The sequence below is a fragment of the Chrysemys picta genome, chromosome 6, assembly GCF_011386835.1.
Source record: "Chrysemys picta bellii isolate R12L10 chromosome 6, ASM1138683v2, whole genome shotgun sequence".
NCBI lineage: Eukaryota > Metazoa > Chordata > Testudines > Emydidae > Chrysemys > Chrysemys picta.
In genome coordinates, this window is record NC_088796.1 from 65,740,660 (window position 1) to 65,765,637 (window position 24,978).

Genomic DNA, 24,978 nt, shown 5'->3' on the forward strand with positions numbered 1-24,978 from the left:
AGCCCACAGCTCCAGCAGAGCAGAGTAGAAATCTAAAGGCTCTGATGCAGCTGCCCAAAGGGGCTCTCCTTGGGAAAGGGAGGACCCTCCACAGAGACAAACAGAGAGGGAAGTATTCTGTGGCCCTGGACAGTGGTGACTCCCTCTTGTTTCCTTGGGATTTGGATTTTCCCATCAGGCAAAGGCCTTAGACTGAGGTGACCCCAGGGGAGGAAATGAGAGGAAGAGGCCCAGGGAGGATAGCCTTAAGTAGTCTTGGTTGCCAGGTTACTGGTAGCTAAAAGGGCCCTGGGTCAGAGCTCAGTAGAGTGGGAGGGACCAGGCTCCCCTCCCCACAACCCCCTTGGCATTCTGGGGTTGTGGCTGTGAATACTAGGCCACACTTCCCAACCAGACTGAGTGGAAACCCTTACAAGTACAAAATAAGAGCAACCACTGAGTTTTCAGTAACTGGTTCAACTCATTGATACTTTCCCTGTGCAAAGTTAAATGGTATAAGCTAAGAAACAAAGTAATTTTTTCCCCAACATTTTTTTAACAAGAAAAATGTGAATTTGGTGCTTATAAGAGTGAAGGCTTATTAGAGCCAGCTTACAGCTGTAATAGTGAGAACTCCTATTCTGCAGACTTTCCTACATTAGAGAGACAAGGTGGGTGAGGTAATATCATTTATCAGACCAACTTTCCAGGCCGGAAGAAGAGCACTCTGTAGCTCTAAAGCTTGTCTCTCTCACCAACAGAAGTTGGTCCAATAGAAGATATTACCTCACCCACCATGCCCCTCTAATATCCTGGGATCCACACAGCTGCAGCTACACCACATACGACTTTCCTGCATAACTGTGTCAGTGTACTGCTGTACTGATCTGCTAGATCCCCTGCTATTCTAATTATGGAATTAAACAGATATAATGTTATGAGTGCTCTGAACTCTGGGGTGGTTTTGTGATGAGCACACTTGTTATCTACTAGGGACTGGGATAGAACCACCAAACTCATTTCCATTTGTAATAACAGATCCTGTCCAAAGGCCACCGAAGTCAACAGAAGTCTCTTCTTTTAGGTTAATGGGCTTTTGAATCAGGTCCTAAGTTGAGGTTGAATCCAGATCTTCTGAATTGAAAGGCTGCTGTAACACTGACTTACTGAGCCACCTATCCCTTACAGATTTCATCTTTCTAATTTTAATGAAGGATGGTTATTATTATTCAATCTCAATGTGAAAATCATCCTCTTTAACTTCACTACTCTACCTGAGCAAAACCATATCATTATAAGGCATTTCTAGTAATGAATATCTTGGCTTAACAGGAGGACTGAATTGACTTAAACCAATTAATGAGGCTGAAGATCCTCTCACTCCATTACTTTTCACGACACTGAATTTGAGTTCATCTGTTTATTGAAAAAGGTCCATTTTTTTACTTTTACATAATGAATCTAAAATGAAATGATTTATGTAGAAGTGAAGCAGTGTGGAAGGAGTGAGGTTTGTCAGACAATATAAAATTCTCTAAGACCAATGCATATCAATGCAGCTGAAAATGAGGGCATATTAGCTGTGTTTGTCACAAGTATCTTAGATCCAAGAAAGTGACATGGCTGGTGCCAAAAAAGGAAATACCATGGGTGACAGGATCCTTTCTTTACACCATGCTCCTCAAGGTTGTTAACTTTTATACCATCTGCCCATTTTCCTTCATTTTAGTATAAGACTATACTAGCTAAAAAATTGATTCCAGTTTCAATGTGATGGGATTCACTTTGAAAGTTTGATTCCCATACAGATTTATTGGCATTTAAAGGAATACTATCAAATTGGAAATCATATGCAAAGACCCATAGAACTGAAAGAGTTGGTGTGGGGGGAATTATCTTTTACTGGTTTCTTTTGCTTTCTGCAGTTGAAAGCACTTCAGAATGCTTAGTGGGTTTAGTTATTTTGTTGATGGTCAGTTACATCAATGTCATATGCTGTCTCAGATGGTGTTCACCTGTACATTCTTCCTGCAAGAGGATGTTTATCAAGTAAAGCAGAAGCAAAACTGAAACTGAAGTGACAACTGTCAAGTGTGTATATAAGCAGGTGGGGAAGGTTGGTGGGCCCAAGCACATTTAATGTTACTTAAAACAACCTTATCAACACAGCAACAGAAAGCAAGGGACAGTATAAACATTTTTAAAAAATCAGGACATACTAATTAAAGGGTGATCTATCATAAAATTGCATGTTACATTAAAAATATTGAATTTAAAACAGACCCTTTCAATAACTAACTTGCCAAAATATAAAATACAATCTATAGCATAAATATATATTTAGAAGCACTAAATAATTTTCAATGCTTTTTATTATTTAATGCATCAACACTAATTTTCCTGATTCTTCTTGGCATCTTCAGTTTTCCCTCTGTTGTTTTTTGTTTTTGTTTTGTTTTGTTTTTTTACTCCTTTGTCTCCTTGTTAGATTTGTTCCCTTTTTCAATACCCATCCTGTAGTTTACTTTATTTTGCTCTTTATTACATCCTTCATTACAGTTATTTTGCTTGTCGAGGGTCTGCTGTGCCCCAGTGCACAGAAAATCATACAAGTAGGAGAAATGTGCCAAAAATTATACTGCAATAAGAGAGCACAATCTGCACTTGATCGTGCTGCAGAACAGTGCAAATTAGACATGGTGTGTTGGAGGCAATGGGCAGAGACAAATGGAGCATGACAACACTAATTATAGGCAAAGGGAGGGTGCTGGAAAGGTTGCAATAACCGCCAGACTTGGGACACTCCTTGGAAACAGAGGAGGGAAACCAATCAACAAACACATTTCCCAAGTGTTCCAGTCAATAGCAGCCAGACAGATGGTTACTGGCCAGTCAGTTTGCTGGTCCTCTGAGCAATGTGCATGGCAAGAAAGACTGGAGAGGGAGCAGTTTACAGAAGTTCAGTACCAATACACCAGTGGATGGCCATTGTTAGTATAATTTTTTAATGTTGCCCAGTATATGTCCTACAGCTCTGTGATAGCATGTGTGTGTATTTGACTGTGTGTCAAGAGGGACACAATTCCATAGAGCAGTGGTTCTCAACCAGGGGGGAGATGTAACCCTGGGGGTATGCAGAGGTCTTCCGTGGGTACCTCAACTCATCTAGATATTTGCCTAGTTTCACAACAGTCTACATAAAAAGCCCTAGCGAAGTCAGTACAAACTAAAATTTCATACAGACAATGACTTCTTTATACTGTTCTATATACTATACATTGGAATGTAAGTACAATATTTATGTTTCAATTGATTTATTTTATAATTATATGGTAAAAATGAGAAAGTCAGCATTTTTTCAGTAATAGTTTGGCTGTGACACTTGTGTATTTTTATGTCTGATTTTGTAAGTGAGTAGTTTTTAGGTGAGGTGAAACTTGCGGGTATGCAAGACAAATCAGACTCCTGAAAGGTTGAGAGCCAATTCCATAGAGAGTCTTTGGGCTAATGCTTTGACTTTCATTAGCACCATCAGGGGCACTTCAGAACTGCTTCTGGCATGCTTAATTTGCACATTACCTCCATAGTTATATGTGTTGTATGAGGGATGATGATAGGTAGATCTGTTCTCCCTAGAACCATGTTTGCATATGCAGTAATCCATTTCTCAGATTTACAGAGTGTTGTACTATACGGCAAGCATGACACCATGCTGGTAAACATTATGTTACTTTGACAATTGATTAGCTTACTGTATGCTCTTTGGGTCAAATTCTGTGCCTACTGAAGTTAATGGGACTTTTGGGAGGGACAATAGTAAGATTAGGATTTGGTGCTCTGATTCTGTATGCTGCAGAATTCAGGAATGGTCTCTACCAAGACATTGTGCTTCCCAGCCCGCAGGCACTTATCTAATTTTAAAGTCTTGGGAGGAGAAACATTTACTTGAAAAGGTCTTTATGGCTTGATGAGTTGCTGATGACTCTGTACTGGCTGGGGTGTTACAGGAATGCTCTATGTCTGCATATAAGTAAATAGTAGATAAAATACCAGCAGTTGGTGCTCAAGATTATGTAGCATAACTCCCACGTTTTCTAGAAGCAATACAACTTGTGCACTGAAAATGAGGGCAGGTCTTCACTACAGGGCAGGGGTCGATTTAATATACGCAAATTCAGCTACGCGAATAGCGTAGCTGAATTCGACCTATCTGAGCCGACTTACCCCGCTGTGAGGACGGCGGCAAAATCGACCTCCACGGCTCCCCGTCGACGGCGCTTACTCCCACCTCCGCTGGTGGAGTAAGAACATCGATTCGGGGATCGATTGTCGCGTCCCGACGAGACGCGATAATTCGATCCCCGAGAGATAGACTTCTACCCGCCGATTCAGGCGTGTAGTGTAGACCTAGCCTGACTTTCTGTGGCTGTTTTTTTCATGGAGGCAAGGACTGATTTAGACAAGTAGTCTTTGGGTCTCTGTGAAACCTGATTCTTCTCCCAAGCTCCTATTCACTCCTTTTAAGCTATGGCAGAACTGCTGCCCCGTGACAATCCTACTTTTGATTCTTAGGGAGCACCTGCATTCTTTAACACACCTTCACCCCGCCACACACACACTGTTATACCAATAGAATAAAAACCAGCAGAATCTTATTAAGAGGGATAAGGCAAAGATGCCACATTTATTGTAAATATACTGATAAAGCAAAAGATAAAAGTAAACAACGTTGTTTGACTACTTATTTCTTACACACACACACATATATATATGGAGAGAGAGAGAGAGAGAGAGATTCATTCACACAATCATTCATTCAAGTTCTGTATAGGTTTTATAGTTTCCAGCCTAGAAGTTGCTCATGCCAAGTTACTGGCCAGGTATCTTGGTCATGAGGATGGAGCCGAGTCTGTGTCAGGTGCACCTGATGCTCCTGGAGGTTGGCAGCAGAACCAGAGACTCAAAGTCATCAGTCTTTAGAGTCCATTCTTACAGGAATTAATTCCTATGTTAGTCTATGGGAACTGTTTTATCCTGCTGTTACTAATTCAATCAGCAGATGGCACATTCCTGTCCAAAGTGGCACATTCCTGGTGGCTCCACACTGTTCAAAGTTTGTGTTTCTCATCCTTCCAGGTGATGGGGTGGATCCCAGTTTACCCTCAGGGGGTTGTCTGGTGGTCCTACTTGACACATTCTTCGGCCGATGGATACTCCCTTTCTAGGCTGGCACCTCCCTAACCATTTATGTACATCAAACATTCATCAACATACATTCCATATCTTAACCATATTTTAATTTACTGTCTCCACCACTTTCGGGGTGTGTGCTAATTCATTTGAGACTCCGGGCCCTTTAATCACAGAGAGTGAGGGTCTGTTCCTAGAAGCCGTTGCTGTTACAATGAAGTGAAAGTCACTTAACAGCTTATAGTGTTCGTTTACATTGTATCAATTACTTCAAGAACAAAGTCAATTAACTTGTTTGTAAGTTTTACATAGTAATAAAGTATATTTCACATGACAGATACAATCAATGGTTTCTACAGACAGTAGCTTACAAGTTTTAACAGAAGACCCAAGAGATTTTTGTACTTGGTGAAACTGTTGGATTTTAAAGTGTGGGGGACAAATTATTGGGGGGTCACTGTCACTTGGGGGAATCACTGTTAGTACCTTCTTTAATATCGCTACAACACTAAGAATCATAGAGTCTGGAGGGGAAGTGAGAGCAGCACTGAATAATAACAAATCCTCAATTGTCAAGCCAAGGTCTATGATTTTACATTGTCTCTTTGATATTCCCTATAATTAGGGCTGGAAATACTGCAGGAAATGCAACAAATACTGGGGTAAATGTTGCTACCCCAGGTGGTGATTGTTAGTATAATTTTTTAATGTTGCCCAGTATATGTCCTACCTTTATACAGACTTCAGCCTACATTCAAGGGAAGCCTGCTCTGCAGAGGGGTTGTTCCTCTGCTCTTCCGCATAGCCCTTTGAACTATGGTGGAAATTTCACAGAGGGGATGGATATGCTACATAAGCATCTTTTCTCTCTCACACACACACATTCCCTGCCCTCCTTCCTCCCACAGGTTTTTCTGCAGTTTTACTCGGCTTTGGACTCTGCTGGGTTGAGCATAGGAAACATATCTAAGAATGATGTCCTTATTTTTACTCTGCTTCTTGTTTATTGATCCTTTCTTCATCATGGCCTTTTCAGCCAGAAACCCAATAAAATACCAAAGCAAGTTGGATTCAATTCATACAAAAATTACAAATCATGTATATGGGGTTTAAAATATGGTATAAGAGAGACAGGTCTGCTTTAATAATCTGTTGGATGTAACTCTGTGCAAAAGCATGTTACCTCTCTTTTCTAGGTTATATGTACATGATGGCACATATATTTGAAATTTGACAGTTGAGGTCAGGTGGGAGAGAAATATACAAATGTTATATACAAATATAAAGATCAAGAGTTAGCATGATTCATTATTTTTTTCAAATTCTTCAGATGGGGCCTAGATATTTAAAGTTAGTCTACCAAATCCAGTTATTGTCACTTTAATTGGAAAATTACTGTGTCAGAAAAGGCACACATACAAAATCTGCCTTAAAAATAAACCCTCCTATTTAGATTTAGACTGAATATGAACGACATGCATGCTGTGGTGTATTGAAATAATGAGGAAGCAAGCTGTAAAAAACACAGATGGTCTGCCTTGTTCAGATTACCTTGTTTACTGCATAGGTCTTAATTTAGTTATCAGAACAGATGTGCCAAGTGTACAGAACATAACCCCCATTTCCCCTTTTCCCACTAATGCTGTCAAGTGGCTAGATGAATAACAGATACCTGATACGCTGTCTACTACTGATAGATACTAGAAGGATATCATTTATTATAACTACAGTGTCATCCACTTATATGAATAACTATTCAAGTACAGAGATATTCAAAATGGTTCATCCCAGCTCTATTACACATCATGTTCTTCATATTCACTAACTGGTGGTGGTAAATTCTGCCAACTGGTGAAGATAAATTCCTCTGGACCTGGCATACAAGCTATCTGCAAGCTCTTCTCTCCTCTCTGGTAGTGTTAAAGGGTGCCAAAATGGGTTGGCACCCCTTAACCAAAAGGGGTAAAATAGAGCAGGTTAAAAAATTGTTGTCAAACTGTTTTTGACAGAACATTAGGTTTTTACCAACACCATTTGGTGGGGGGGAAGAGTTGGCTTTGCATGGAAAAAAATGACATTTTGTCAAAAAACTGAATATTTGAAAAAAAGAAAATTTTCATTCAGAAATACAACAGATGTGCATTATGGGGGATGCAGTTCAGGTGCCTTGTGTTGGCATTCTCCCCAGTAGACCAGGTTTTCCAGCTGGTCTTCATCTCCAGTGATGTACCAAAACCAGGGAATCGCATCCTGAATGCAGTGACTGGGTAAGAGGGGAGTTTGTAGTGCATCACGGCAGAAGGGAGGGGGGGGCTCATGGACGAGAACAGGAGAATGAGGCACTATGGTGGCCTTTTTAAATGAAAATTGTTGGTGTTAAAAACAAGATTTTTTTTGGCTGAAAATGTTTGGTTTTCAGCTAAAAATGTCCAGATTTCAATTTTTTGCCAAAGTCTAAATTTTTCTGCAGAACAATAAATCTGCTCTCTGACTAGTTCTAGTGTAAATGTAATAGTAGCTGCAATCCTTCCAAGCCAGTTGCATGAAGAATGGGTGTGATGGGTTTTCCCTGGGGTACCACCTGGAACTGGGGCACCACTGAGCCCTCTGACTCACTAGCCTGGGCTCCCTCTCACACTGTGCTACTGTGACAAGCTGCAGACCTGCTTCTGGTCCTACACTTCCTCCAGCATTTACACAGATATGGACACACACAGCAGCAATTACATGCAGACTCTCCGATCAGCCACTGCATGAACCAACAATAGAGATGCTATAGCCAAAATAACCACCTCCTTCCTAGCCTAGGACCCTCCCCACTGGAGTATAAAGCCAAAATTATACCATCTTGAGTACACAGAGAGCTGTACAGCATAAGCTCAGAGTTTGCCCCTCCATCAAGCACTTCACTCCAAACTTACTGCTTTAGATTAAAACATAAAATAAGTTTATTAGTTAAAAGAAAGATAGATTTTAAGTGATTATAAGTGATAGCAAACAGAACAAAGCAGATCACCTAATAAATACACAAAGACACAAACTAAGCCTAAGATACTAGAAAGATAGTATATGAATTAGTAAATTCTCACCCTGGCTGATGATACAAGCAGGCTGCAGATTCTTAAGGCACAAGGTGCATTGGATTTACAGCTTAAAATCCCCAGATTTTCATGCACAGGCTAGAAATCTCTTTAACCTGGGTCCAGCACTTCCCCCTGTTCAGTCTTTTTTCCTCAGGTGTTTTCAGGAGTCCTCTTGCATGGGGAGTGAAGAACAGCAGATGATGTCACCCCCTGCCTTATGCAGCTTTAGCATATGGCGGGAAGCCTTTGTCCCAAATGCAGTTTTGGAAAAACACTGACATCATATGGCCTGGTTACATGCCCTTGAATACCTGGCTGACTCATAGCAGCCATTACTTACAGGCTGTCTGGAACATTCACAGGAAGGTTACGTTCTTCCATGGTTCATTGTCTTTGCTGATGGGCCATCAGCACTGTCTGGCTTCTTAATTGTTGTACCAGAAAGGTTCATTGTGGGTGTCACCCAAAGTAAGCACAATTGTAATACAGATGCATATTCAATATTCCTAACTTTAGACATAAAAATGATACATGCATACTAATAAGATAATCATATTCAGCAAATCATAACTTTTATAATGACACTTCACATGACACATCTTGTACAAAATGCATCATAATTATGCCATAATCATATCATAATAATATAACTGTGAAGAATATGGGGTGCAGTGTCACAATGGGGACCAATGAATCTGAGTAAACAGACCCCACTCTGCCCCCCCAATGTGGTCATCTATGCCTGCTAATGCGGAGACCTTTTCAACAGTACGTAGGGAGTGCACATACATCCACTCAGCCAATGATCCCCTCATCCAATCACTATATGTGATGTAGGTGGTAGACATGCATCAGGTCTCTGCTGAAGGGTGGATGTCACCCTCAGAGAACTGAATTGTAGAAAGTCTATTAAGGGTGCCAAGATGGGGTATAATTTTGCACATTTTATTAGATTGGATTTAGGAGACCTATTCCTAGGTCTGCTGCTAGCCTTCTGGGTGAGTTTGGGGAAGTCGTATCACCTTTCTGTGCCTCAGTTTCTCCATCTGTAAAATAAAAATAATGATAATGACCTTCTTGGTGACGTGGGAGCTCTATGAATGAAAAGTGCTATATAAGAACTAAGTATTATTATTATTCTCCCTTCTCTGATCTCCAAATTCTAACGCCTCTGCTCAATCTCTTTGTGACACTCTGTACCTTGGGGGAACACCCTACACCCCCATGTTCATCCTTATAATGTGATTGTGTGGTATCCAATGCAAAGTTTGTCATGTTGGGTGTCTTCAGAAGGCTCATGAGGCACTGAGCATTGTTGTTATAGTGATGTTATAATAATTGTTGTTACAGTAATGTTATAGATTGTAATTTCATGTATATAGTTATGAGATTGAAAATGTGGCCTCATGGCTTAAAACAGGCCCAGGCAAAACTCTCCAAGAGAAGAGGGACAGTTCACACCTCATCAGGGCATGTATGGGACAAACCCAGCCCAGCCTGACAGGAACAAAGGACACTGGTCTAAGCAGTAACAAAGGATCTGTTGGACTCTCGAGTGAGTCACCCCCGTTCCTTTGGTCAGTTTTGGACTACGATGAGGTAATACTCACCTGACTCTGCAAGGGGGGGGGCAAAGCCAAGAGGGAAGAAAGAATATAATAAAAGGGAGAGACGTTTGCCATGCTCTTCCTCTTTCTTCCACCTCCATCTACAGACAGCACCACCAAGTGACTGAAGCACTGATCAAAGGGGAGAGCCTGGCTGAAGGGCAACCAGCCAGCCTGTGGTGAGAAGCATCTAAGTTAAGATGAGCTTAGAATGCATTTGCTTTTATTTCATTTGACCAAATATAACTTCTTGTGCTTTGACTTATAATCACTTAAAATCTCTCTTTGTAGTTTATAAATGTGTTTGTTTATTCTACCTGAAACAGTACGTTTGGTTTGCAGCGTGTCAGAGACTCCCCTTGGGATAACAAGACGGGTAAATATCAATTTCTTTGTTAAATTGATTAACTCATATAAGCTTGCAGCGTCCAGTGGGCATAACTGGACACTTAAAGATGGAGGTTCCTAGGGTTGTGTCTGGGAATGGAGATATTGGCCAGTGTCATTCGATTGCACAATCAAAGGAGCAGCTTACATGCCAGAGGCTGTGCATGAACAGCCCCGGAGTGGGCATTCTCGCAGCAAGGCAGGGTAAAGCTGGCACCCAGAGTCAAAGATTGGAGTGATCTAGCCGATATTCCATATGTTTTATTCTTAACATAAATTATTTATAGGACTTTTGCTGCTGGAAAGGATAGTAGAAAGGAACACTTGGTGAAAAATATATATTTTTCAAGGATGCCTTCTTTTATTGATGCTGTACATGACCTGTTTTTCTTACTTGTTCTGCACTAATGTTACTAATAAAACTTTAAACTAAGGCTGTCAAGTGATTTAAAAAAAAGATCACGATTAATCATGCAATTAAAAAAATTAATCATGCAATTAATCACTCTGTTAAACAATAATATAATACCATTTACTTAAATATTTGTAGATGTTTTCTTCATTTTCACATATATTGATTTCAATTACAACACAGAATACAGAGTGTACAGTGCTCACTTTATGTTTATTTTTAATTTCAAATATTTACACTGTAAAAAACAAAAAAATGTATTTTTCAATTCACCTAATACAAGTACTGTAGTGCAATCTCTTTATCACCAAATTTGAATTTACAAGCGTAGAATTATGTCCAAAAAAACTAACTGCATTCAAAAATAAAACAATGTAAAACTTTAGAGCCTACAACTCTACTCAGTCCTATTTCTTGTTCAGCCAATCACTCAAAGAAACAAGTTTTGGTTACAATTTGCAAGAGATAATGCTGCCCACTTCTTGTTTACAATGTCACCTCAAAGTGAGAATAGGCATTTGCATGGCACTGTTGTAGCCGGCATCACAAGATATTTGTGTGCCATATGCGCTAAAGATTCATATGTCCCTTCATGCTTCAACCACAATTCCAGAGGACATGCGTCCATGCCAATGATGGGTTCTGCTCGATAACGATCTAAAGCAGTGCGGACCGATGCATATTCATTTTCATCTGAGTCAGATGCCACCAGCAGAAGGTTGATTTTCTTTTTTGGTGGTTCAGGTTCTGTAGTTTCTGCATCAGAGTGTTGCTCTTATAAGACTTCCGAAAGCATGCTCCACACTTCGTCCCTCTCAGATTTTGGATGGCACTTCAGATTCTTAAACCTTGGGTCCAGTGCTGTAGCTATTTTTAGAAATCTCACATTGGTACCTTCTTTGCATCTTGTCAAATCTACAGTGAAAATGTTCTTAAAACGAACATGTGCTAGGTCATCATCCAAGACTGCTATAACATGAAATGCAGGTAAAACAGAACAGGAGACATATAATTCTCCCTCAAGAAGTTCAGTCATAAATTTAATTAACCCATTATTTTTTAACAAGCATCATCAGCATGGAAGCATGTCCTCTGGAATGATGGCCGAACCATGAAGGGGCATACGAATCTTTAGCATATCTGGCATGTAAATATCTTGCAATGCTGTCTACAAAAGTGCTATGTGAATGTCTGTTCTCACTTTCAGGTGACATTGTAAATAAGAGGCAGGCAGCAGTATTTCCCATAAATGTAAACAAACTTGTTTGTCTTAGGCCTGGTCTACACTAACCCCCCAATTCAAACTAAGGTACGCAACTTCAGCTACGTGAATAACGTAGCTGAAGTCGACGTACCTTAGTTCGAACTTATCGTGGTCCAGACGCGGCAGGCAGGCTCCCCCGTCGACTCCGCATACTCCTCTCGCCGAGCAGGATTACCGGAGTCGACGGTGAGCACTTCTGGGTTCGATTTATCACGTCCAGACAAGATGTGATAAATCGAACCCAGAAGTTTGATTGCCTGCCACCGAACCAGCGTGTAAGTACAGACAAGCCCTTAGTGACTGGCTGAACAAGAAGTGGGACTGAATGGACTTGTAGGCTCTAAAGTTTTACATTGTTTTCTTTTTGAGTGAAATTATGTAACAAAAAAATCTACATTTGTAAATCATACTTTAATGATAAAGAGATTGCACTACACTACTTGTATGAGGCAAATTGAAAAATACTATTTCTTTTGTTTATCATTTTTACAGTGAAAATATTTGTAATCATAATATAAAGTGAGCACTGTACACTTTGTATTCTGTGTTGTAATAGAAATCAATATATTTGAAAATGTAGAAAAACAACTAAAGACATTGAATAAATTTCAACTGGTATTCTATTGTTTAACAGTACGATTAATTGCAATTAATTTTTTTGAGTTTATCGCGTGAGTTAACTACAATTAATCGACAGCCCTAATTTAAACACCAACACTTTATTGGAATAGCATAGTGTGATTCTACCACATAAGTAGAACAAGTCAAGTGTTTTAATGTAATACCAATAAAGAAATAAACTTATTAAAATAATTCATTCAAAATTATATTTCAGCCACGAGTAGGTTTGCTAAAGCAACAGAGCAAGAAAAGTCAACAATCTTCCTAGTGAGGATTTCTATATAAGCTTATGGTAACCCAAAGAGAGGAAGGGTTATGAAATATCTCAGGACGTTAGATTGCAATTACAACTGAGCATAGCAGATCAGGATCAGAGCTGAAAAACTGCTCACAAAAGTTTGGCATATATATAGGCTCTGGTTTTGTTTGACCATATATGACCCATGTGGCATTTGTGAATTTGCAAAGCTTCAAAACTGGGTTGCATGCTTCAATAAATACATGTATTCAATGTCAAATATTTTTATTCAGTTGAAAATAGGTGTAATCAACACATAATTACAAGCCAGTCTTTGAATTACAACTGGAAGACCAGTTCTGAAGCTGAAATAACATCAGATATTTTGTGAGTAACCCATAGCCTGGCATTTGTTCACTTGTGATATTTTTGAAATGTTTTCAAAAACCAAATACATTTGCAAATAATGAGTCTGGTTCTTGAGTACTTCCATAAGAGAAGGAAGAAGAAGGAATTACCACATTCTGAATTTACTGAATATTATTCATTAACTGTAATTAGGACATCAGTTATGTTGGCATGAAAATCATATAAAGCATAATTTTATGCTTCTTCTATGGTTTCATGTGTTTCCATTTCACTATGAATTTTGTTAAATCTGTCGGTCTTCCCTTTGTACAATCACTGTGGTTTCTGGCAAAGGGTAGTAAGAGGTAAATGGGTTGCAGTTATGTTAGTCAGCAAGGAGGAAGATTGGGTAATGTTTGGGGTGGATTGATTCTCTGGGGAAGGTTGGAGGTCAGGTCAGATTGATTCTGAAGTTAAGCAAGGCAATTAATTATCATGTGTGATGATGACTGAATTTTCACCTTAAGAACTGTGACTCATGTAATTAGTAAGCATTTAACAATTGAGTTTCAGGCAAGAAGGCACAACATTTTAAAAAGTTTTTTAAAGCATTCAGTTCAGTCTGGGTCTTCTGCTTTCCATGAGGTATGCTCAGAAGCATGATATGAGTATTAGCATATTTGCTCTCATTCTAACACTGAGAACTGTAATTAACATTCTTATGCCAGTAGCTTGATACTAATTATTGCAACCCAGGTATGACCTTAGGGTGACATTCAAACCCACTGAGGGTTCATGAATGACTCTGTGAACCCAATAAGCTATGCATAAAGGACTAAAGAGTAGTTTAAGTAACATATAAAACCTCTATACCACTTAAGATCTCAAAATAGGGCTTAAGTGGTATTTATGTTGTACACTGGCTTTGTGCTGGCTCTCTGCATAGGGGACAATTTCACCCTGGGGTGAATTTCATCCTTTGTGAGCAATAAAATTAGAATAATCTGTAATCATGAAAATGTTGGCATAAAAGGTTATTTATTCAATCAAACATGCCTTTGGAGCATATTTGCAGATATGTTTATGTGGCCTAGTGCAACAATCTGCTCTTCTGTCTGATGTAATCTGATCAATCAGAAACAAAAATAGAACAGAGGGAGTCTAAGGGATTGATTGGGTAGCATGAACAAGATCCAGTTGCAGAGATCTTATCACAAGCCCCATAGCCTCTGGGTTTTGGAAGTTTGCCCACAGTCACTTCCATGAGGGGGAAAAAACGGTAATTAAAATATTTTGTTAGTCTAGCCACACAACCACAGGTCGATACATTTTTCCATTCTTGTATCTTTGTTCTATTTTCCAGCTCCATTTTACATATCCAATCAATCTCTTTGCCTGTATGATTGATCAAAGAAGACTACAATGTGAAGGGAGAAGCTTGTGAGATATATAAACTCATGTGTCATTAGAGATGGAGGATAATGACACACAGTGTTGTACTTTGTAATTATTTATTGTAGGGTTGAATTACGCAAAATAAAACAGAAGAGCACAACAAGTGTACTTCATTCAAACATATTTCTAATTTATCTTCGGTTAATTTTGTATATACATTTATTTTTAATTAATCCATCTGTAATGAACACTCTCCTATGTATGGTGCGCAATATCCTTGTTCTCCTTCCATCCTTTAGTACTGCTCCACTGGTGCAAAACAGCTATAATGCTGCCTATACTACCTCCATGCCAGATGCCACCTTCCCCCCCAGACTCCTAGCACAACACAAGGTGCATTTCCAGGGCATGACTGGAGGTGAGGAGCCTAGCAGGAGTGCTGCTGAGCTCGGGCAATCTCAGCTGCTGAAATGGCCACTTTTACTCCAAGGTACAATTTAAAACAAACCTAAATTGCACTAGAGGCTGAACTGGCTCATGATTGGCTCTAGGCTCAGGATATAAATTGATGCATGTTCGCAACAAATAATGTAATTATGCACCAAGGGCCTGATCCAAAGCCCATTGGGGTCAAAGGGAGACTTTCTCATTGGGCTTTGATCAGGCCCCATATTTTTATGGAAAAGCCTCCCCATCTCTGCACTCAGAAACAATGTGTTGAATATTCCTAAAATGTGCATAAATAACCCACATAGGCAGGAGAACTTAATTATTACCATTGCTAAGTTAGGGGACATTTCCTCACATGTATGTGGACCATGCTCCCTAGTCCTAGGTCTTGCTGAACAAATCCAGTTTGTGTCTCTGATACACTCGTCACAAGTGGCCCATAGAGTGTTTTCTTTTAATGGTTTCAAATGAGAGAGAATCAGAGGAAAACACTTATGGTCTATGCTGTCACTCTGGTCATGGATTTCCTGATATATGCCTATAAACACGTCAGCCTGAATTGCACCTTTTATCTTTACTTTTATTATTTTAGTAAGGGCAAAGGAAAGCAGATCTCAGATACAACACCTAGTCTGTGAGAGAGAAATATTGAGTTTTGTATTAAACAAACTTGACGTTATGTTTTTGTACATTTAGCCAGTAAATAACATCTTTATTGTTGATGAGATTTTAATGCCTTTTGTTATTTTTTACTTCAACAAACTGTGATATTTCCAATAAGATCTTCCTGGCACATATATTTCCAATTATGTAAGAGCCTAAAGATTGGTCACTCTTTTTGTTTCCCTTTGCCCATAATCTAATAAATCTTTATACTTAAAATGTATTAAAAACTTTTATGCACCAAACATATCTGACACTTAAGCAGAATAACTTTTCTATTTCATATATCAGCCAAATGTTTAAACAAAACAAAACAAAACAAAACAAAAAACACTTTTCCTGCCTATTATGCTAGTACTAAATCTGGATAAGAACTGGTTTCATATTTCTTTAATTTGCTCACTGTAAACCTGATGTTGCTTGTCAGTAATATGGCTCTTTACAGTAAATGGGGTCATAAATGCTGGTAGCATTATTAATTGCTAATTACACAAAGAATACTTGTGGCATTCTGGTATCACTTTGGGATGCAGATTGATGCACTTTCTGTGAGTATTGCTTTTGTTTTTCTTTCATTAGCACTGGTTTTAAAAATTATTCTTTTATGTCTCTTTCTGATATTTGTTGAAAATTTTAAATTATTTCAGTCAATAAAGTTCCCAAATAACAGCAGTGTATTTCGTTAAAAGGTAAAAAGTGGGATATGTGATATTAGATTGGAGTACTGTGTGAATTAACACTGTATATGTGACGTGCATTTTAGATGGAATATAACCATGGGTCTGAGCCGAGGAATTTGGGTGTGAATCCAAATTTTCTCTAATCTCATTGGTTTTGGATCCAGAATATATTATAGATAAAGCCAAGCATGAAGTTCAGTTCCAGATCTCTATCTCAGTTTTCCCAAGATTCAGAGAGTGATTGGAGGAAGATTTCCAGTTTTGGCATATCTCTACATTTGCCTTTGTCTCATCCATATCTGTCACTATATGTAATATAGTTACTAAATTGCAGTTCAAATCCATGCCACTCAATAGTAAATAGAAAATTCCATTGCAGACAGTTGGGAATGTTAGTTAATAAATTATAGTATAGTACATTCCCAGTGACTACTGAAAGAGCCTGCCAAGGATCAATATACTAAATATGTGGTATAACTAGCTGAAATATTATTTGTATGTGAGATATATAATAACGTATACCATCTCACTACCGAAATCTCAGGATCCGTGATAGAATTGTGAGGTTCATTGTGACCAAATATACTTAAAAATAATTAAACTTTATCAATATATTTGATTGACCAAATATTTGACACAAATAATAGGAAAAAATATTTAGTTTTAATACTTAAATGGTCTGTGTTTTAAATAATACAGGGTGTAGTTGTTTGGGGAGATTGAGGGGGTTGTTTGTTTTGTTCTTTTTGTTGTCGTTTTTTGTTTGTTTTTTTGTTCTTTTTGGCATATGGTTTAAGTAATAAATTAAAATTAGAACTGGTTTAACATCCTGACAGTCAGTTTCCATTAGAACCACTCAAATATAGAGAAAATTACCTGCAAATATTTTGGTGACTTAATAGAATTTTGATTCTACTATGTTCACATCTCACTTTTTCACTTGTTAGTGAAATGGTGGTTGGTAATAAAGGAATACTGAATCAGGTTACACCATATTGTTCTCCCACTGGATTGTTGCAGATCCTTGATGAAGGTGGTGCTGTGGACACTGAGGCCTTGGCTACACTTGCGAGTAACAGCGCAATAAAGCAGCCCCGGGCGCCCTAGCTCACTCCCCGTCCACACTGGCAAAACACATAAAGCGCTCTTCCTCCGCAGCTTATAGCGCTGCTGGTACTCCACCTCGGTGAGTGGAATAACGTTTGCTGTGCCCCCGCTGGAGCGCCACGGCGCCAGTGTGAATGAGGTGTTGCATTACTGTGCTGTGATCAACCTCTGGAAACGTCCCATAATCCCTTTAAGTCAGTGGCCACTCTTGTCATTGTTGTGAAATCGGCTTCAGGAATGCGGAAATGCCCTTTCAATGCTCTGTTTCAAAGCTTATCAGCTCAGAGAAAAGCAAACATTTACTGTTTGCTTTGAGTGAGTGAGAGAGAGGTGGGGGGGGAGAGTGGGTCTGAACTTACAAGGCAGCATGCTGACACACTCTCAGCACCCCAAAAACCCACTCTTTCTCCCCCCACATATACACAACACACTCCCTGTCACACTCCATCCCATCCCCCCCCCCCCATTTGAAAAGCATGTTGCAGTCACTTGAATGCTGGGATAGCTGCCCATAATGCACCACTCCCAATGCCGCTGCACGTGCCACAAATGTGGCCACACCAGTGCGCTTGAAGCTGTCAGTGTGGACAGACTGCAGCACTTTCCCTACTGCGTTCTACGAGGGCGGGTTTAACTCACAGCACTCTACATGTGCAAGTGTAGCCATGCCCTGAATTGACTTACGCAGTTACTTGAAGATTCCCCAGTATAGGTAGAATGTTTGGATGGCATAAAGCTGTCACAGTATCTCCTACAATACTAATCCTCCTTATGGTCACTGGCACAGTGGATATGCCTTAGGGAAAAAAGCATAATTGGGGCATCACTATTCTTTCACACAGCAGCAGTAGGCTGCCAGAATGACCCGTTTGGGCGAGTGGAGACCAGAGTGAAATGGACTGTTATAACTGATGCTGGTGTGAGGACTCAGAGGTGGAAAGAGCACAAAAATGACTTAAAGTCAACTTTGCACCACATGCCCTTAGTCCCATGCCCATGCTGCACTGATCACAACTTGGGCATATGTGAAGATTGCCTTTTTTGGTTCCATATATATAAACTGGTGGCAGAATGCCAACTAGGCATTAATTTCCTATGCCAGAGATTTTACTGCCAGTTTGGCATTTAATTTGCAGTAATCTGCAGCTCTGTAGCACACAACCTGGAGGGGATATACATCCTGTGAAGAGCTGAGCACCTTTGATGACTGTTCTCAGCTTCCATGAACCATGACTGCATGACTTCAAAGTCAGTTTTAGGTGCTCAGTACTACACTGGAAGTGGTCAGCATCTCTCGTGATTGGGACCTAAATTAGAATATTTCAGTCCTTGCCTTATAAATAGGTACAAGTTTAGTTCAGTCTCTATGCAGCTCCAAAGCCCAGTCTCACTATATTGCTTCTCTTGCCCTTTTGGGGTAGAAAGGAAGGCATTCAAATCTCTCAAGTTTCATGTTTGGCTTTTTTTGTGTGTGATGTCATCAGACATTACAAATAATGTTAAATAAATAATAGCAAATAAGATAAATATGTTGATGCCTAATGTATAAATACTTGAGGTACCATACATGAATTAGAATCTGTGATAGTTACATGCTCCTGAAAAGGTGCGAGGCTCACCACCGCAGCGCCTCCTGATGGTCGTCCAGGGAATTAGCTTTCCATCCTCCGGAGCACCCTCTGTCGGCCAGTGTCTCACCTTTCGCCGGCCCCTGTGTTCCTCCCGGACCCCAGTGCCTCTGTCTCTTGGGGGCTGCTCCCTGGCAGTACCCCCACAGTTTCTGGGTCTCCCCACGCCGGGGGAACTCCCACCCACTATCCCCACCTCACCTCAGTATAAGGATACTTCCAGTCACCATCTAGCCCCCAGTCACTGGGGCAGACTTCAGTGTACAAACCACTCATCACAGGCAAGGGGGGTTTGGATCTGCTGCCTCTGCCTACCTTTGGGCTGCCCCCTGCAACTCAAGTACCTATTTGGCCTTACACAAGGCCGGCAGCCTGGGGAGTTGCCAGGCAGGAGCTCCCCAGCTCCTCTCGTCTTTCCCCAGCCCTGCTTCACCTCAGGTACCCTGGTACACTCCCCAACAGCCAGGTCCATCTCCCTCCACAGCTAGAGGAGACTCTCTCTTAGCCTCTGGCTCACAGCCCTTTTATAAGAGCTAGCTGAGGTCTGTTTGGGGCATGGCCACAGCTGTGCCTGCTTCCCCAATCAGCCTGGGAGCTGCTTGCCCCCAGCCACAGCCCTCTCCTGGGCTGTTTTAAACCCCTCAGGGCAGGAGCGGGTTACCACCCTGCTACAGCTCCCCATTAACAGTAAGTTGTTGGCTAGGCTCGTGTGTAATGGAAAATGGGCAAGAATCAAGTTAAAAAATGACATGAACACACACATGCTACATTTGCCAATATTTTCAATGAAAAACAGTTTCTACCACAGTGTCCCACTTTACAAAAGTAATGAGTGAATCTTACTGTTTAAAGGAATTTTGTACATTCTCTTCCTCAAAAGACTTTATTATGCTACATAATAATATTTATAAAAATGAACTGGTGCCTACTGAAGCATGGTTTACATTACTGGATTTTCCTATATGGTTTAAGCCAAATATAAGGATGGATTGCATAAGCGCAGTCACTGGGGTGTGGGGATAAATGTCCAGCCTGCTTTTTTCTACCCTGGTGATGCCCCACAAATCTGCCGGTCCTGTGCATAAGGAGGTAATAATGTAAAGGAAACTTCTCTTTCCCCAACACAAAATAAGAAAGGCCAAGATACAAAATGAGTTACATTTATTTTTTATTTTAGTAAGGCTTTTGACACAGTCCCACATGACATTGTCATAAGCAAACTAGGGAAATGTGGTCTAGATGAAAATATTATCAGTGATGCACAAACTGGTTGAAACTACGATAAAAGAGTTATCAATGGTTCACTTTTCAGACAGAAGACATTTCTAATGGGGTCCTTCAGGGGTCTATCCTGATCTGGTACCATTCAATATTGTCATTAATGACTTGGGTAATAGAGTGGGGTGCTTATAGAATTTGCAGAGGACACCAAGCTGGAAGGGGTTCCAAGCACTTTGGAGGACAGGCTTATACTTCAAAATGATTCTGACAAATTGGAGAATTGGTCTGAAATCAACCAAATGGAGTTCAATAAAGACAAGTGGAAAGTACTTCATTAAGAAGGAAAAAATTCAAATGTGCAAATAAAAATGAGGAATAACTGGTTAGGTGGTAGTACTGCAGAAAAGATTCTGGGAGATATAGTGGATGACAAATGGAATGTGAGCCAACAGTGTGATGCAATTGTGGAGAAAGCTAACATCATTCTGATGTGTTTTAACAGGAGTGCTGTCTGTAAAACACACAGGTAATTGTCCCGCTCTACTCAGCTCTGGTGAGAGCTATCCTAGGGTATTGTGTCCAGTTCTGGGTGCAACACTTTAACAAAGATGCAGAAAAATAGGAGTCCAGAGGAGAGTACAAAAATGATAAAAAGGGTCACAAAACCTGAGCTATGAGGAAAGACTAAAAAAACCTGGACATGTTTAGCCCTAAGAAAAGAAGACTGAGCATGGACTTGATAACAGTCTTCAAATATATTAAGGGCTATTATAAAGAGAACGTGATTGTTGTCCATGTCCACTGAAGGTAGGACAAGAAGTAATTGACTTAATCTGAAGCAAGGAAGATTTAGATTAGATATTAGGAAAAAGTGCCTAACCATAAGGGTAGTTAAGTATTGAAATAGGTTACCCGCTGAAGTTGTGGAATCCCCATCATCGGAGGCTTTTAAGAATGGGCTAGACAAACACCTGTCAGGGATGGTCTAGGTTTACTTGGTCCTGCATCAGTGTGTGGGACTGGAATAGATGACCTCGAGTTCCCTTCCAGCCATACATTTCTATGACTCTGTGTCCTCTGGATGTTACTTCTCCCCATTTAATGCTCCCTTTGACCAAAGCATTCTCTGTCCCTTCCTCCCGCATTTCCCCAGCATGTGTGAGATGATGACTGTGGTGAATTTTCAATAAGGGATAACAGTAACAAAAACAAGTATTGTGGAAGGAGAACCGCAAAATAAAAAAAAATATCCTGTGTTCTTTTTGGGAAAGGGAGTAGGAAAAGACAGACAGGTAAAATGAACTGAGCAACCCAAGAAGGATGATCTAGAAGAGTTGTGCAGAGAAAGGAAATCTCTAAAGCTTTCTAAAGAGCTTTAAAAGACACAGTTGGTAAGCTTGTTATACTCAGACAACCAGAAAAGCAATGGTGTTCCAGAAATGGCTGAGGATTCATTCCCCACCACCCCCGAAGTGTTTAGATAAAATATATTTTTGGGGCCAAAATGTACCTGGCTGGTTATCCTGCCTGTCTCCCAACTTTGTCTTTTTTATGTTGGAAAAAAATCTCTATTCTGATCCTTTCCATTATTTATATATTTATTTTTTCCTGTGCTTGCACCTATGCTAGATTATGATTGGCCTTTGCATGAGTCCACAAAAGCAAAAGAGAGGCTACAAAGAGACTTTCCCTCACTTCTTCCTCCTAGTACCCCCAGTGATTAGTCACCCCAAAGGAGGCAGCAACATGACTTTGTTCCTTCTCTGCAGGTTAGTAGCAGACAAATGAGCACCGTTTTCCTTAGACAATGTACATCTCCACTGTGTTCCCTGGAGTTCCAGGAGGAATTGTCCCTCCCTCAGCAACAATCTCCCAGATCTTCCCTTGGAGAAGTGCAGCTCTCCACTGCCCCTAATGCTGATTATTGCTTTCAATTATTATTGCATCTGGCCTGTAATGTTTAGAGAGAAACCAATAAGGAACCTTGAATGGTATCTAAAATCCTTTAGAGAAATAACAGTTTTATATAAAAATAGAACATTTATTTCTCTTAGTAAGTTTCAGGAACATTTTGATCTCTGAAAGACCAAGGCATATTAAACTTTAGATAACTAACATGAGAGGCCCTTCTTTGGCTTTCCTTAATACCTCAGTGACATTCCCTAAAAAACATTAAAATGCATGTCCAGAAAAAACTTTGTGTCCAACTTTTATGTCTGTGTAAGAGACCACATAAATATTAAAACACAGTGGAAATGGAGGCTGGAATAAAGAATGAAAAATAAACATTGGCAATGGCTTATGGAAAGAGATTAGTAGGAAAGTAATAAAACAATACCCTAATGTGAGACTGAGATTATCAATGAATTTTCTTTTTCTCTTGCATGATGTTGAAGGAAAAAATCATTAATACAGACAAATGCTGGAAATGTAATGCCAGTAATGGGAAATTAATACTTATATGTAATTATCTGGTTATTAGGAAACACTGGTAAAAATCTTCCTTTGTATTAATAATATTATTGCTATAATACATTTGATATACAGGGGCTTTTTTGCCATCAAACTTAGATTTTTAAAAATATGGATGTTATAACTGTGGAAAAATCTATTCACTATAAAGAAAATATACTTTAGATGTTCTCCAGCATTTGAAATAAAGCTATGGTGGATCTCATCAGATTACCCCGAGGAGGATGAGTACTGCTATAATTGTTTGATCTTTCTAGGCCTTTTGTTTCTTCCCTACTCATGTTTTCCTTGGTTTCCTTTTGTGTCAGGGTTTTCTAACCAGTTTCCCACATGGTCTTCAAGTCCTATTTGTGGTGTATTGGAAACTGGTTAAAAATAACAAGCTAACACTTTAAGTGTAATGGATTTACTGATCCTGCTTGGAGGCTAGGGGGCTGTGAGGGAAGCCATGTAACCTAGGTCATCTGAGTCAGTCAGCAGCCAGCCAGTCTGGAAAAGGTCATTGAAAGCAAGGTTAGGGTTTCGGGGTCTGGGATTGCCAACTGGCAAAAACTTAGTCAACTAGGGAACTTAGGTGCCTATCAGGCTAGGCAGCAGCAGTGGAATCTAAATGGTGGATACAGGTACCACCTAAATAGGCAGGTATGTGCCTAAATACTTAGAGGATATGAGCTTAAATCACTTAAGATCTGAATAGTGACCAGTTCTCTGGGAAACTCTTTGAATGTGGCATGCACATTAAAAATCCAGTGCATTTGTGCAGGAGGAAATGTTTGCTAATTGTCCTGCAATTGTAAATGATATCAGACCATGGCACACTAACTACCTGAAACTGAGCTACGTGAGATTCTCGGATAGGCCTACATAGGGCAGGCCCTGGCACACACTTAAAATCCATGAACTCTGTAAATCTTGTTGTATATGTTCGGAATGTCTATGGGGCAATGGAGTTTTCCTTTAGTCTGACACTGGTCAATAACCAGGGTTCCACATGGCTTGAGGCACCACTGTTGGGTCCTTTTTGGCTTCTGTTTCTAATTGCCAAAATCAATTGACCTGAAATAGAGACAGAGAATTTACACTGCCATTATAAATCCCAGTGACATGCCAGGCAGTGAAGTGTGTATTCACTGTATCAAATGCCTCACTGAGGCAATGTACCAAATGCTTCACTGTCTGGGACTTCGTGGACTACCCATTAATAACCTGTACCATTGCCATATTGTCATCCCAGAAGATGATCTGCTTATCCCCTAACCTATTATACCAAATAATGATGGCCATTAGGATAGGGAAAAATTCCAGAAATGTAATGTCTTTGATGATGTCCTGAATATGCTATTCCTCTGGCCACCTTTGAGCAAACCAGTCTCCTTGGAAATATAAGCCAATGCCTAAGCCACCTGCAGCAGCTGTTTGGGCCTGCACATAAGCATCTAGCAGCCACTTCTTATGCCCAAGAGATACTCCATTATATTCTGACAAGAACCTGTCCCAGACCTTTATGTTCTCAGTCAGTTTCCCAGGCACCCTAATATCGTGGTTAGGCCTAGTGATATCTGTTATGGAGGCTGCTAATTGTGCACTAAAGATGTGTCCTGGAGCCAGCACACTGAAAGCAAAATTTAAATGGCCGATGATGGCCTGCAGCTGTATCAGACACACTTTCTTGGCCTTCATTATGGTGGACAACAATTCTCAAAGTTTTGCTAATTGTTCAGAGGGGAGACAAGGAATACCCTTCAAAGTATCTAATTCAACCCCCAAGAACACCAATTGGGCATAATGACTTTCAGTTTTCCACCCCCACCCCCCATTTTCCCACACCTCCCCCCCAGCTTTTCTGGTCAAAGTTGAAATGTTCTCCACAGATGCAGACATTTGTCCATCCCTGATCACCTTACAAAAAGAAAATCAAGTTGGTGAGCAGCCTGGTGAAGTTCAGATTCCTCAACCACAGCCCATTCTGACATTGAACTGATCTTTTCAAATGGCTCACAGGAGATGGGACATCCCACTGGCATAGCTTTGACAAAGTCAAATTGCCCCTGAAATTTAAACCCCAGTAGGCTGAAGTTTGAAGGGTGCACAGGCAGCAACCTGAAGGCCAACTTAGCATCACTTTTGTCCCTTTCTATTTGACCTTATTATGTTGATTGTGGAATTAAAGGAGGAGGAGTGTACAGAACAGAGGGCAAGATCAATGGCATCATTCACAGAGCTCTCAAGTGAG

At 40.1% G+C, this 24,978-nt stretch overlaps 1 long non-coding RNA gene across 1 annotated transcript in view; it reads right to left on the reverse strand.

Moving 5' to 3' along the window:
* Nucleotides 1-4,673: 4,673 nt before the first annotated feature.
* The window catches only part of LOC135984316 (uncharacterized), a 60,601-nt gene continuing 40,296 nt past the window's right edge, over nt 4,674-24,978 (reverse strand). The window contains exon 3 of the long non-coding RNA XR_010602262.1: nt 4,674-9,298. This is a non-coding gene — a long non-coding RNA (uncharacterized LOC135984316). The remainder of the gene's footprint in view (nt 9,299-24,978) is intronic.